At 36.4% G+C, this 16,062-nt stretch overlaps 1 protein-coding gene across 2 annotated transcripts in view; it reads right to left on the reverse strand.

Moving 5' to 3' along the window:
- Nucleotides 1-16,062, reverse strand: part of ube2e3 (ubiquitin-conjugating enzyme E2E 3 (UBC4/5 homolog, yeast)) — a 57,199-nt gene that overhangs the window by 31,781 nt on the left and 9,356 nt on the right. The gene's annotated exons all lie outside the window — the stretch shown is intronic.

The following is a 16,062-nucleotide window of genomic DNA, read 5'->3' on the forward strand; positions in this document are numbered from 1 at the left end:
AAAGAACTTAATGAACATAAATGGGAAAAAAATAAATCAATACCGACTGATACCTTTTATAATTTGTCAGCTTTAGCGAGAGCAATCCAAGTACGAAGGTGGAGGAATAAACTCATATTTTCTGAGACAGGAGTAACAATCATGTTAGTTACGTTCTTAAAACCCATTCAGAATTTCTAAGTAGTATTTTTAAAAATGTATTATGTAAACATACATACACACATATACATATTTTATATTTACACACGTGTATAGTTATTGTACATCATAGATATATACTTACATACTAACTATAATTTAGTAATAGTAATTCAGCTAATTACTAATAGTAATTAGTAACTCTCTCTCTATATATATATATATATATATATATATATATATATATATATATATATATATATATATATATATATATATATAAATCTATTTTATTTTTTCATATATTGTTTATATATCAGTAAGTTTACTTGTATACTGTATACGTTAAATATAAAAGTAAAAATAAAACTAACATTATGACACGTGATTGTTGCTGATAGTACTATTTACAAAACAAATTAAATCCATCAGCAATAATCAGGTTTCCGGTGCGCAGGTTGTTTGGTTGGCACCGATACCAATGCTGTGTGCCCTGGAATCCTTGCTATTGGTGGAGAAGGGCCTATTGATTTCAGCAGTCTGAAGTGCATTGAGACAGGACCCCTGGACGAGTGCTGCCTCTCTCTGCTCAGCATGAAAAGCCACTATGGCAAAAATAAGCCCTGAGTCAATATGGCCTGTGTGTATAAATAAACCTGTGCTGAGACATCAGTAGGGGGAGCGTCAGCCCGCTGCATCTGCCTGTGATGATGATGATGTAGAGCAGATTGATGAAGGCTGACAGCTCAGATAAGCAGCGTGCTGGCTGGGTTGCCCTCTGCTACGTAGACAGACAAGAAGTGGAATGAGCCAAGCTATGCCTACTCCACTCAACGTACAGAGCAGACAATGTTATAAAGGGGATAAGAAAGAGGATTAGGGAGAAGCTGCAGCCCAGTGCCTGTTTTAAAAAGTAATTTATTCATATTAGGGGGGTAACAGTACACACATTCATACCAAAATTTGGTAGGGGTCTCTCAGTTTGGTATGAATGTGTAACGTAAGAATGCACAAAAGCACAAAAGATGATATTTTGAAGAAAGTTAGTAACCAAACACTTGCGGGTAGCCACTGACTTTCATATTAGGTAAAAAAAAAAAAACGAAAAAATTACTATGGAAGTCAATGGCTACCAGCAACTCTTTGGTTACTGACATTCTTCAAAATATCTTCTTTTATGTTCCCCTATGGAGTCAATTTAATGCCGCATATATATGCAAAAGAATAAAGTTTTGCAAAAGAAAAATAAAGAATTGCAAAAGAAAATGAAGTATTGAGAAAAATAATGTGTTTTGTAAACAAAAATAAAGAATTGCAAAAGAAAAATAAAGAATTGCAAAAGAAAAATAAGTTTTGCAAAAGAAAAATAAAGAATTGCAAAATAGATAAATAAAACAGAGCAAAAGCAATGATTTTGCAATACATATTTTCCATGGCCATATCTACTAATTTATTTGCAATGCAGCTTTTATTTTGCGTTTCAGTCAAGTTTGAGCTTGCGATACCGTTTTCCCTTTGCGCTTCACGTTTCTGCGCATCTCACTTTGTGGTGCTGTTTTGACATGGGGGTGGAGTCAGGGGACGGGGGCGTGTCCAACAGGCCTGGGCATGCCTCCCTGGAAGTGACGTCATCGGCCCGAGACGCAGATCACAGCTGATCCAGGCACCGTCATTGAGCAGAGGCATGCGGGTGGATCGTTTCCTTTTATTCACTAGCTTTAAAACATGCATGTTTTCATTTTATTAACAAATGTATATGTGTATTAGCAGCGTTTGCTCAAGTTAAAGAAGTTGTTAATATGAACATCTGCTGTTTATTTCTCTCAATGTGTGCGCACTTTTATAGCATTAAAATGTGTATTGTTTTGGTTAACTAAAGCGCAAAGGGGAGCTCAAACTTGACTGAAACGCAAAATAAAAGCTGTATTGCAAATAAATTAGTAGATATGGCCATGGAAAATATGTATTGCAAAATCATTGCTTTTGCTTTGTTTTATTTATATTTTGCAATTCTTTATTTTTGTTTACAAAATGCACATTATTTTTTCTCAATACTTTCATTTTCGTTTGCAAAACTTTATTTTCTTTTGCAAAACTTTATTCTTTTGCATATATATGCGGCATTAAATTGACTCCATATGTTCCACACAAGAAAAAAACTCATACATATTGAGGTATTGAGGATGAGTAACAATTTTCATTTTTGGGTGAACTATCCCTTTATTGGTCAAGTTCACTCAGCCAGACGTAAACATTCCTCCTGCTGGTTAAGAACTTGCGGGTGATTTGATAAAGTTGTTCTGTCTGAGCTGAATGCTGACAGTGATTCATTACACTGAGCGTGAGTTTGCTTTGCGATGCTGATTGTGAGGTCTGGAAGCGTATGATGACAGGACTACAGACAGCACTTCAGAGACAGTGAGCAGCATAATAACACTCAACAGCATCAAATTGTCTTTTGATATTTATGTATTGGCAAGAATGGTTGTTTCTGAGATATTATATAGCACAGTACAGTACAATCAAACCTCTTTAATGCAGGAAGTAAAACATGACTTTTATAGACATGCTGTCCATAACATTAACTAAATGAACGCAAGGGATAATAATACGGAATTAGTTATTTATGTGTGTCGATACCAGTAAATAGTAATATACATTTGACATTTATTTTTACTAAAAGTAGCCTAAATAATTAAATTAATTTATCCACCTTTCTTTTCTTTTTTTTAATGTACCCTCACAATCTTTATTCAAAAATCTATATCTTCCCCAACTCCTTGCAACACATTATTATTATTTATGAAGACGACCTCTCCCGTGCACCGTAATTATTGCTTTATTTTTATGTGTGTTTTTTTTTAAGCCAAAAAGGAGGATTTTCATTTCGAAGCATTACTCAAATATTTCTGAATAAAGACATTTCCATTGTTAGGCTACCATAGGGCTGCAACGATTAGTCGACATTATCGACAACGCCGACAATAAAAAATTGTCGACAAACATTTTTGTTGTCGAGTAATCGTTTGATCTCATATGATCTAATGTAAGAGCCTGCAATACTGCGGTTTGACCAGTGTGGCGCTGTAGCGCAAGACTGTAATTCAGCTCTCCTGGATGCAATTCAAGAGAAGAAGACACACAGCGCTTCAGAGAAAATGCATCCGAACTTGAGCGGCGTTTGGATGAATATGTAAATATATATTGCGCGCTTTCCTCTCAGTAACGAAATAAAAACAACAAAAACTGGCAGCAGTGTGAAAGCAGCAGTTAAAAATGCATCTGATTACAACGATGTGGATGTTTGCATGAGCTCTGCTTTTCAGTAACGTAACGTTACTCCAGTAAAGCCCGGTCACATGTTTATTTATATAGTACTTTAGTGTAGAAGTATTGTTCATTCTTAGTTCATGTTTACTAATGTTGTTAACTAATGAACCTTATTGTAAAGTGTTACCAATTAATTGTATAATAATTGTAATTACATAATATGCTTTTCTAAAGCTGAAGTGACCTTTATTTATGTTAGAATATGTGTAACTTAATATTTTAACTAGTTGCAAAAGCTGAATAATCAAAGTCTACTGATTAATCAGTGAAATAATCGACGATTAGTCGGTTGATCGTACTAATAATCGTTAGATTAATCAATTATCAAAATAATCGTTTGTTGCAGCCCTAGGCTACAATGAGCTAAAATGCAATTACTCAAATCAAGATTACTGTAGTTCTGTGCTTTATGGAGGAAACACAAACCCATTATTATGCAACCCCCAGCATGCAGGTCTGATTCTGGATAACATCTGTAATAAACACCCGAGACCCCTGAGCGGAAGGTGTATCACCTCTATTATGATGCACTTGCTACGGGAAGTGGTTTTCTACACCTTGCAATATTTACAGCAGCTTTTAAGCGCTAACCACATACAGTCCATGTCAGAGACATGTTCAGAGCATACTACCACACAACTGTGAGAGAGAGAGAAAGAGAGAGATGGCTGCAAATGGCCTACACGATTTAGCACTTATTGTAAAGTGATCTGTTAGCATGACTTCATAATGGGGTGGGTGGTATGACCACAGACTTATATCACAGGATCTCTCATTATAAATCACAGTAATATGATTTTTATTTTATTTTTTACAAAATTCAACTGAATTTTTTTTATTATTAAATAATTATGTGCACAAGACTATAATTGGATAAACAACGCAGTGAATTAAGCCGGGGGTGAAAATCTTTTGAATTTGAAGATCAGGGTAAATTTAACTTATTTTGTCTTTTGGGAAACATGTAAAGAACTTCTGTAGCTTCTGAAGGGCAGTACTAAATGAAAAAATATGATATTTAGGGAAAATAAGAAAAATGTACACATCTTCATTCGGTTCAAAAGTTTTTTCATACAGTCATTGCTGGAAAGTGTCCAAATACACAAAAATGCTGGAAAACCAAAGAATTTGTGGGACCTAAAGGATTTTTCAGAAGAACAGCAGGCAGTTTAACTGTTCAGGACTAACAAGGGACTCATGAGCAACTATCACTAAACAAAAAACACAGCTGTGGATCAATATGCAAACATCTTTTATGTGAAATATCTTATTCAGGTTAGTGCTAAACAAAAACACTAACATGCATTTTGTATGATCCCTCTTATTTTGGTAAAATAATTAACATTATGCAGATTGTATATAAACTTTTGACCTCAACTGTATATAAACAGTATAGTACAAATCTCTAGCAGTTGACACAGCATATCCCACTCAGCCCTCTCTTGTAACATGCAAAAGATCCACATGCTTCACGAGTGAAAACTTAATCCCATCTGCGGCAAGAAACCTTAGCGGGTTATGACACGGAAGGACCATGTGGTTTCCTGGGCTTACAGGACACGTCCTGCTCCAGCGGTGCGTTTAAAGGCAGCTTCACCCCGCTGAACACGTCAAGCCCACCACCAGCCTAAGATCTCACAATCATGAAATCAGCAGAGCACTAAACAAGCAGACTAAAAACAACCACGCTTCCATCCAGCAAAGGAAAAGAGAGGAGAGAGAAGACAAAGAATTACCGGCGTCATGCTTTGAGCTCCCTCAGCTGAGACTTGTTGCCATGGGATCTGTCAAGATTTTTAATAGTGGATTATGAGATATCTGACACCCATTAAGAGCCGCTGAATTAACTTTGAGGTAAAATGGCACCGATGGAGCGGTGATTATTTCAGGAGCCATTCTTATGTTGAAGAAAGATTGAATTAAGCTCATTTAGGCTACAGAAAGCATAAGTATGTCAGGATGAGATCTGGACACCGGTGTTAGTGTTTTACTGTGGAGGAGAGAAGGCGGCTTGTGCAGCCAGACTACTGACTACCAGAAGGTGAAGAACAAGTCATCGCAGTTCCTTTTGTTTTTACACGTCATTTAGAAATGGGTTTATCTGAAGTAGTTGATACCACAACCACAGACTTGCATGACAGAAACTCCAAATAATAAATCAGCAGCGTTATATGACTGTCTGCACAGAAAACAGACAAAATCAAGAACTTACAGTACTTCTCAGGAAATCTAGATTACTTGCTTATAAGTATCAAATATTTCATGCCACTTTGAGAAATTCACTGTGTAAATCTTCCTCAAAAGCACACATTGTATCATCTTGGATAAAAACAACTTTGTTTCCATGCAAACTGATGTTTCTCAATAGACCTTGGTTTCCCAAACTGGGGTTCACAAACTCCCAAAGTGCATGGGGTTGAAATACTCATTTAAAATCTCTGTGGGTACTTCAAGTAAATATTTTACAATAATGAGGATTGGCTGAGGAAGAAGTTTGGGAAACCCTGCAATATACAAGAGTACAGTCATCCAATCAGATAAGAGCTTGCCAAATCAAGAAAACACTTTCCACTTTTGAGAGAAATGTCCATCGGAAGGCCAGTAAAAGGACGTTGGACGGCACATGGACATGAAGTGCAAGACAAGAGTTCACTTGTAACAAAAGCAGACAATGTGTCATCCATTCGCCAGCCATTTTAAGAGTATCGGCATCAACAATGTCCATACTCTCTTGGGAAGTGTTACTTTCCCAAATGCAAAATATGAACACTGTCCATTTTCAAATATGTTTGGTGAATTCCCATTAAAATAATTAATAAAATTCATTTATGTTAATTTCAGCACTTTTGCCATTACACTACTAGGGTTGCAAAGAGATGGAAAAATCCAGTAAATTTCTGGAAACTTTCCAGGATTTTTTGGAATCTTTCAGATAATTTGAGAGATTTTTGGAAACTTTTCCACCTCTTTGCACTACACATCATTCAACAGCAAGCCTGCTCTCAAGAGATCACAAAAACCAAATCAATGACATCCCTGACCATTCACTCTGTTGAATGGAAAACAATGTCCTTACAGTTAACTGTAATTATTAGAAAGCTAACTGAAATAAGTTAAAGCTGAAACACTAAAACTGAAATAAATATAAAGCTAAATAGAAAAAAGCACTTAAAAAAGAATTCATAAAAATTCAAATGAAAAGCTAATTCCAACTATTAATAAATATTATGATAATATATAAAAAATCCTAAAATAACACCCATCTAAAAGAGCAGCTTGGACTTTCAGCTAAACATCTCCTTTTATGATGCACAGATGAAAAAGACATATAACATATGGGTGAGAAATTGATGACAGTTTTCATTTTTGGTGAACTGTTCCTTTAAAATCAGCTCAGAACAAACAAGCAAATGCTTTAAAATAATAAAGTAAAAAAACAGCCATGATCAGGTGACACTTCACCAGTAGGATGAACGTGCTAACGGCTCACTGAAAGCATAGCGCAAATATAAAAACCTGTCTGAATACCAGTGGTGTTTTGAAGGACATCTCCTTGACAGGCCACTTTGGGACCTTTGTGCAGTTCAAAGGGGAGAACTGCGATAATGCTTAATCGATCTGAGCTGACATGTTTTGAAGACGATCCTCCCTTTGTGTGCATGTTGGAAAGAGACGGCGCTCGGCCTAAGGGCCTGCCTGCTTTTGTCCCAGCCGAGCAGAGCAGCAAGGCTCCCTCTAGGACCCAGGCTCTCTTTTGTCCTACATACACACATGCACACTCGGTGTAAATGGTGTGCTAATCTGTGTGACATTCAGTCAGGTGAGCAAAACTCTGGAGATAGAAACATTTACTTATTTGACAGGAGGATTCATTTTTGAAGCTAAAGTAACAATCCTGACTTGATATTCAAATCCAATTGAAAGCTCCTACTTAAAAGCCTCAAGACTAAAAATACATTTAAATCTATTTGAAAAGCTTGAGAACAAAAGTACCGAAATTATCCTTAAACAGAACAGTTCTCCCCCAAAAATGGAAACTGTCATCATTTACTCACCCTCATGTTGTTTCAAAACCAGTTTCTTCCATAAAACAAACCAATTTCACAATCTGCGAGAATAAAATAAGTAATAAAGCAATGAAAAGCCTCAATAAACTAAGTTGTTGTGACTCTGCATCAAGAAATCCGATAAGAATTTGTCTAAATATTTGCTGCCTTTACATAAGGACGAGTTGGCAGACTTACTGCAGCTGTCTGAAATAGTTCTTACTAAACCCGAAACCGTTTTATGTCACAAGACAGCATTAGAAACACACACACACGCATGTTTAAAAACCTCAGGATTTGTTTCTCCAGTGTAAGCAGGGGAAACCCGAACACCACAGGAAGATGAAAGGTGCTTAATTTGAGAAATGGTGTAAAAGTTGATTTCTGGCACAGTGAATTTACACTACAAGTTCCAGTAATAAATCATATAATTTCTTTCTTGTTATATTGCTCATTAAATGTTACTCTGAACATTCATTAACAATAGCTTCTTAAGCTACTCCTCATACACTTAAAGTACCTACAGTCAAGCTAACCTTTTGAAAAAGTAGTTAAACTACAAACCCTTTAAAAAGAAGCTAACAAAACTGAAAACTGAATAGCAGCACTTTGTTATAAAAATTGACACACTCTGTCTGAACAAACTGATTCAATAAAATGAATCCGATTTCTCAACGGTATATACGAGAGAAAAAGGAAAATATTAGAAGAGTGCAATTCATTATTTTCAACTCGCTATACTGTACAGCTCCATGCAGCAATGTGACAAAAGACGTACACTAACATTTAAAAGTTGAAAACTTTTAAGTCAAGAGGGCATTAAAATGATCAAAAGTGATATTAAAGACATTTATAATATAACAAAAGATTTCTATTTCAAATAAATGCTGTTGTTTTGAGCTTACTATTCATCAGGGGATAAAAAGAAAAAAAGTATAACATTTCCACAAAAAATATTAAGTACTGTTAACTGTTTTCAAAATAGATAATAATAAGAACTGTCTCTTGAGCACCAAATCAACATATTAGAATGATTTCTGAAGGATTGTGTGACCCTGAAGACTGGAGTAATGATGCTGATAATTCAACTTTGACATTACAGGAATAAATTACATTAACATATTAAGAGAAAAGTTATTTTACAAAGTAATATTTCACAATGTTCCTGCTATTACTGTTTTTTTAAGGGGGTCATATGACGATTCTAAAAATTTGTGTATTTGGTGTAATGCAATGTGTTTGCGCAGTTTAAGGTTCAAAAAACACATTATTTTCCACATACATTACATTATAGTTGCTCCTCTGTGCCCCGCCTTTCTGAAATGCATCGATTTTTACTAAGCTCATCATTTTGAAAAGCGAGGTATGCTCTGATTGGCCAGCTATCCAAAGCATTGTGATTGGCCGAATACCTCAAGCGCGTGACAGAAATGGGGTCGAAAATCATTAAAAATATATACTTAATTTAAAAATATTTACTTAACACTGAACATTTTTTAACATTCTAGACATTATACAACAAAGCCCAATTTAACTTAAAATTAATAAGTTTTAAAAAATTATATATATATGAACATATATACACACATATATATGTATATTAGGGGTAGCACGGTACATGTATTCGTACCGAACTGTCACGGTACGGACATCTCGGTTCGGTGCATTAGGCCTTACAACGAATACAGGCAATTCACCCCCAATCCAGAAGGGGGAGCCCGCAGTAATACAACGCTGTTTGATAACCGCCAGCAGAAGAACAGCGAATGCATATGAGTTGCGCACTTGAAAACAAAGCCCCCAGACAGTGACCATGGCTGCGTCCCAATGTGCATACTATCCATCCTAAATTCTGTGTAATACAAGTAATTTTCAATACTATTTAGGGCAGATAGGATGGATAGTATGCACACTGACAAGGGAGTATACTTTAAAGGATTGCGCACTCAACTGTCTGTTTGTGAAATGGAGCTTTGTGCTCGTGTATCCTACCTCTCTCATTCGGCACAAATCCAAATATTCCATAATATTTCCATATTTGCGATGTAAAGTATCTGAATGCTAAACTATTATTTATTATGTAAATGATAGGCTTTGTACTTCAGTCGCATTCCAGCGGTGACACAGAGGCACGCTGATTTTTGACTTTCATGAGCTGTAAGCTCTAATCATCAAAATTAAAAGAAATAAACATTTGAAATATATCAGTCTGTGTGTAATGAATGAATATAATATACAAGTTTCACTTTTTGAATGGAATTAGTGAAATAAATCAACTTTTTGATGATATTCTAATTATATGACCAGCACCTGTATGTATGTGTGTGTGTGTATATATATATATATATAGAAAAAAATTATTTTGAGACCCCCTCAATCAGGCATGCATTTTTTTTATCGTACAAATAAATGCAGCCTTGCTGAGCAGAAGTGAATTCTTTTAAAACAGCGGTGTCAAAGTCCTGGAGGGCCACAGCCCTGCAGAGTTTAGTTCCAACCCTGCTCCAAAACACATACCATGTAGTTTTCAATTGAGCCTAATTAGTGTTGGAGCTAAACTCTGCAGGCCTGTGGCCCCTCCAGGAATTGAGTTTGACACCCCTGTTTTAAAACATTAGAAAATATTTCAGATCCCACAGACAAATCTATTACAGATTTGAACACTATGTGAGAATGTTATAATAAATGTATTAATATAGCTGTTGTAATTATTATCATCATTATTATTGTCTTTTTTATTTTTTTACAGAACAACAGTAAAATTACAATACTAACATTTATTATGATGATGGAGCTTTTATTTTGGCAGAAACCCCCAGGAAGACCCCAGTGCTTCTTTTTGTTGACAACAGCAGATTTATAAATGATTCTCATTAAGAACTTGGAAAGAAGTTGTCACATCCATGCCTTGTGAAAATTCCAATGCTATCTCACGAGCAATTTGTACGCATTTTACATGGTGGCTAATTCATATTACCTCACTCGTACGATTTTGTATGATTTGTCTAGACCCCAGTGATGGTTAGGTTTAGGGGCGGGTTTAGGTGTAGGTCATTCATACGAATTGTGCAACTCGTAAAATACGTACGATTTAGCAAAAATTACGACGAGTGAGGTCGTACAAATTTGTACGAATTAGCCACCTCGTAAAATATGTACGAATTGCAGTGAGATCGGGCTAAAAAAATTCATAAAAATGTTACTGGGCAACTGAAGAGTAACACTGTTTCAACGCAAATTTTCCTTGCGCTTTGGATTTTGATCTCTGGCGCCGCAAACTCATGCAGCACTGTCAAAATGCATGCAATTCATGTGTGTATTAGAAAACATAACATTCTGCAGTTAATTTACTAATTGTTTAAGGCCATTATGCGATTTCAATTATCATACAGTAACCCAATTGTAAGTCGCTTTGGATAAAAGCGTCTGCAAAATGACTAAATGTAAATGTAAACCAGCAACAACCACCCCTTCCTCTTCTCATCGAAGACATGCGATGCGGTACTAAACAGTCTCCTGCTGTCGGTGCTTGTAATGATTTTTGCATATTTCAATTTTAAATGCTTCCACACTGCCGACGTGTTTGCTGCATTAGTGCTCCCCTCTTTTTGATCGCATCACGTCACAAACAATTTTGGTTGCCGAACATTCGGTGCATTCCTATTATATATGCACAAACTGCTTGTAACACTCCAAAGACAAAAGAAAACGTAAAATCGCATCATATGACTCTTTTGAACTTTTGAACAGTATACAGTAGCTTTAAAGCTACACTATTTACTATACAAGTTATCCCCCCAAACCGCTCATTATTCATCATCTTTCATCCAAAACACTAGCCATTAAGGAAAATTAACAGTGCAGCTCTCAAGAATGAAGAAATCACTGAGCTTTATTGAGCGTTTTAAATCTACACTCAAGATAATTGTGAAATCAGCTGAATAGGAGCTAATTTCATGTCACCACGGTGCAAATAACCCAGCAGCAGCCAGCGGCAGGCATCATAATACATGGCCCCAGAGAGCCCAAGCGTCATGGGGGCTATATTGCAGCGGTAATGGCCTAACAAGGTTACGTCTCCATGGGAGACGCAGCAAATGGGGGGCTGGTTTGAGAGCAAACAACACAGAGGGACCCTCTCGGATACCCACATATATGATTAAAGCAGCGTGATCAAGTATTTGTTATAACTAATAAACGACTTTAACGAGCCTGAACGAGACACATATTCATTTTCAGCTCTCAAACAGGTTCACAAAACCCTCATGATAAAACACAACATGTCTTTACACATCCCAACAAATCTGTGAAACACAGCATGTGTGAACGCAACCATATTAACAGACGTGTAGGGTAGCGCAGTGGATGTAATGGCGCTGGAGAACAAGGCTACTGTGTGTGTGTGTTTGAAAGAAAAAGGCTCTGGTTATCACAGTCACAGTGTGAGGTGCTATGGGGTGGTTATCTAAAGACCAGGCCAAACGGTCGAGCCACGACATGACTCTCCTGTCTTATCAGCCGCGGGTGATGGAGCGATGGCCCTCAGTGGTGTGGGGGTTGGGGAGGATCATGCACCATTAAGAGGCAGGGCGGACACAAGAATCCAAGAGACATGCCTGGTGTATGTACACAAACACGCTTTGGACATTTAATGCTAGAATGTGACTACATTTGCATTTACAAAGAAAAAAAGACAGGTCTGACCAGGAATGTGCAAAACTACATCTTTAAAAAAAAGAGCTAGTTGGTGGGTTGTATGAGAGAATACTAAAGTAATTGGTTTTATGGAAATCTTGCACAATTAGCCTGGTTTAAGGTTTAACTGGTGCAGATCTGAAGTGTTTTTATGGGTCATTAACAAAAGATGATGTATTCATGCATTGAAAAAAAATAAAGCACTTTTGAAAGGAACTGTTTTTTATGTTGATAATTGGGCTTTTCATGAACATTTACTCACAACTAACAATGCAATATAAAAAAAATGATATCAATGGAATTCTAGTTTTTGAACAATAAAAACCGCCAATCAGAATCCACTCAATTGTAAGGAGCGCGAGCATTTAAAGAATCAATGACAAAAACATTATCGTGTATTAATGTGAAAGTTAATATACTGTAGTTATTGTTACAGTTATCAATCTTGGTGTGAACGGGCCTTAACAATAGCCTGATGCCCCAAAAATTTACAAACAAGGGACTATACAACATAAATCATACATTAATGCAAATCAACAAAAGGGTACTACTATATTTGTACCTTGGGAAAGTAAGCTAGTAATACAAAAGAATTAATCAACAGTAAGCTTGCGCCGTAAAACATGAGCTGATATAATGCACATCAAATCAGGCAGTTCAAGCAGTTCATCTTCCTCTATTATATTGATAATGTCAATATGTTCAGCAAATGATAAGAAGGTGCTCCAGATTCTTTTAAATGTGGCTTCTTTTCCCTTTAAGAATGTTGTCTTTTCCACTGGAATGCATGAAGACATTTCTCTTTACCACTGATTTATATATATAAAAAAAGACTATTTTAATTTGACATTTTGGCACTGTTTGTGGAGAGCAGCTCAAAATTGCTTGTGATGTTTCTCATTTGTAAGTCACTTTGCATAAGAGCTTCTGCTAAATGAATGAATGCAAATACAAAAAAAAAAAAAAACACCTTGAGAAGTGACGCAAAGGCCACCTGAATGCTTGTGGCTTTAGAGAGATGAATTTAAAAAGATGCAAATTTTCCAAGAGAAGAAAAAAAATCATCCGGCACGCTATCAGCATGTTAATTAAATCAATCAAATTAGGGCTGCACTATATATTGCATGCGATTGTCATACGCATCTCGTCAGTAAAGCCGGTTCTGTAATTAGTAATAAATCTCCATCACGTGATTTCAGATGGAGCGGCATTTACTACACAGAGCTGTAGTTCTCTGACAAGCTAATCACAGAACCGGCATGACAATCACATGCAATATATCGTGCAGCCCTAAATCAAATAAATAAATAGTTCAAGCAGTAAAATTTGATTGGATTAGGTTACTAAAATAAATAAACACTATTCTTATTAATGGTGTCCACATTTTTTGATGGACACCTATTTCTAGTAATTTGTGATTACTGGATCACGATTCTATACAACAAACAAATAAGAGAGAAAAAATCAATTCACAACACAGGAATTTTCAACACATATCTAGGACTGAAAGCACTTTTTGTTTTTGAAAGGTACTGCCATGGCTGTGGAAGCTCTGTGTACAGCAAACACAATCACTCATCTAATCTTTTTTAAGATATTGCCTCATTTTTTAGGAAATCAGATGACTAGCGCAAGATTTTGTTGTTCAACCTTGGTACATGATATTCCGTACCCACTTTAACTTCAAGAAAATTAAGTACGTTCCCAGGAATCATGGCCTTTAAGCACTCTGATAAGTGATTATCACAGTGATGGCAGAACATTGGGAAAAAATAACAGCTTCAACAAAGAGCAGTCAAAGCACTAACACCGATCTGCAGAAATGAACAGACCAGCTTCCTCAGGCAGTCTCAGAGACGGGGCACGGGATATCGCTGACTATGGATAGATACGGCTCAGACCATTTCACCTCTTTGTGAGTGCTGACACAATAGGAGTAATGTCTGCAGTTCCAGTCAAAGGAAATGACTGCCCTACCATCCCCTTTATCAACACAAAAGACACAGATTACACAACACTGCCGACTGCACTATTACAACAAACAAGTTGAACAAAACATGTACAATTCTTCACCATTCCTGCCACTTATTTCTTTTATAAAACAGTGAGGAAGACATGGTTAGAAAGCTATATATTGTTAGAGCTGTGGCCTAAAAGCCTAAAGGGAAAGCAGATTTTATTTTCTGCACTGTTTTTGGGGGGAAAATATGCAGATAAGGTTTAAATATGGTAAAATATGTTAGACAAGAAAGTACTACACTTGTATTGGTAGCTGAAAGCATAATAAATTAGCCAAAATATGTAAAATAATAAACACACAAAGGAAAAATTAAAAAGTAAGAATAAGCCCCAAAAATTAATTAAATAAAATAACTCATTTGCAAGTCACTTTAGATATGCGAGTCAACTAAATAAATTAATAAATAAAAATGCAAATGTAAACGCAATGGCCATCTCTACAGGTGACTTTAGGAATAGAGATTAATTTAAAATGATTATATAACACACACATAATGTGAACTGCTGTTCAAAACCCATTTTTATTATTTTGAGACACATTTTATGTTTTAAATACACCCCATAGAATTAATAGGATATGCATGTAAAATACATTTCTTGATGTAAAAAAAAAATAAAAATAGCTAATGTCTTAATAGCTACAGTATTTGGCTAGAAATATTAATGAATCATTATCCAGTAGCCTAAACTGCTTAGGTGAGGTGAAGGGGGGTGGGGGTCTTCACTATTTATGAATTATTTATTTATTTAAGATTACAAAGAGACCTTCTAACTTTAAAATAACACATACCCATGATTCATTCGATTCGAAATGTGAATAAACAATAAATAGACTGGATCAATTTTCAAGTTGACTTCAGTATACCACCTCCTTGAGCGTTTCTGTTCTGTTTCGTGTGAAAGACGGGTGTCTTGTGACGGCTGCGAGGCTGTCTGCAGGACATTCTCTGACACAACACCAATAAAAATAAAAAAAAGCCCCACAGTGAATCTGACAGCTGGACCAGAGCCAGGGCATGATAAACGCTGTCACTGTCACAGGCCTGTAATAAATGTGAGCTTCACCGAGGGAAAGAGAAGAAAGAGAGAAGCAGGGGGAGAAAGAAAGCAGGTTAAAGAAGACCCCCTGAGAAAACGAGGCGCTGCTGAAGGGCTACCTTTCAATTTAGACAAAGGGTTGCTGAGCATTGAATACATTTGAAGGATTTTTCGGCGTACAAACTGCCTGCAGAGAGCCTGACCCATGTGTAATAGCGCTGAGAGCACCATCAGCACAAACTACATGAGAACCCAGGCCATAATTGGCGACGTGATTGCTTTCTGTGATTCATGAGTATGCATCAGATCTCAATTACACAATCTTGCCAAGAGTCCTCTTTAAATATTTACTCAGAGCATCTCAGCACACAGGCCCTGGACTTGCATCGTGCGCCGTTTCCCTTCATTGTCCTTGCGCTTCTTTATTCAGCCATAATGAAGGGGAGTTACTGCGGCAGTCTGCTATAATAACCACAATGATGATGGTATGTTGTGGCGTACAGGCTGCAAGGTTCTGAACCCTACATCTGTAATGAGTCTCTTCATTTGTCTAAACGCCGTAACTGTAGGACTCATTTAGTTTAAACGGCGTTTCTTTGGTGTAGAGTACAGACAGATATAAAAATAAAATTGCTTTCTACTGTCTAGTTTTTCAGTCCATAAATTTGATATTATTGCTCCAATATTTGCAGAGCAGAACAAAAAGACAGTGTGTGAAATCTACAGCAGTGGGCAGAATTAAAAATCAATAACAAAAACAAGCCAAACAACACTTCCAGGTCAACAGATGTATCTA

The sequence above is a fragment of the Onychostoma macrolepis genome, chromosome 09, assembly GCF_012432095.1.
Source record: "Onychostoma macrolepis isolate SWU-2019 chromosome 09, ASM1243209v1, whole genome shotgun sequence".
Classification (NCBI taxonomy): Eukaryota; Metazoa; Chordata; class Actinopteri; order Cypriniformes; family Cyprinidae; genus Onychostoma; species Onychostoma macrolepis.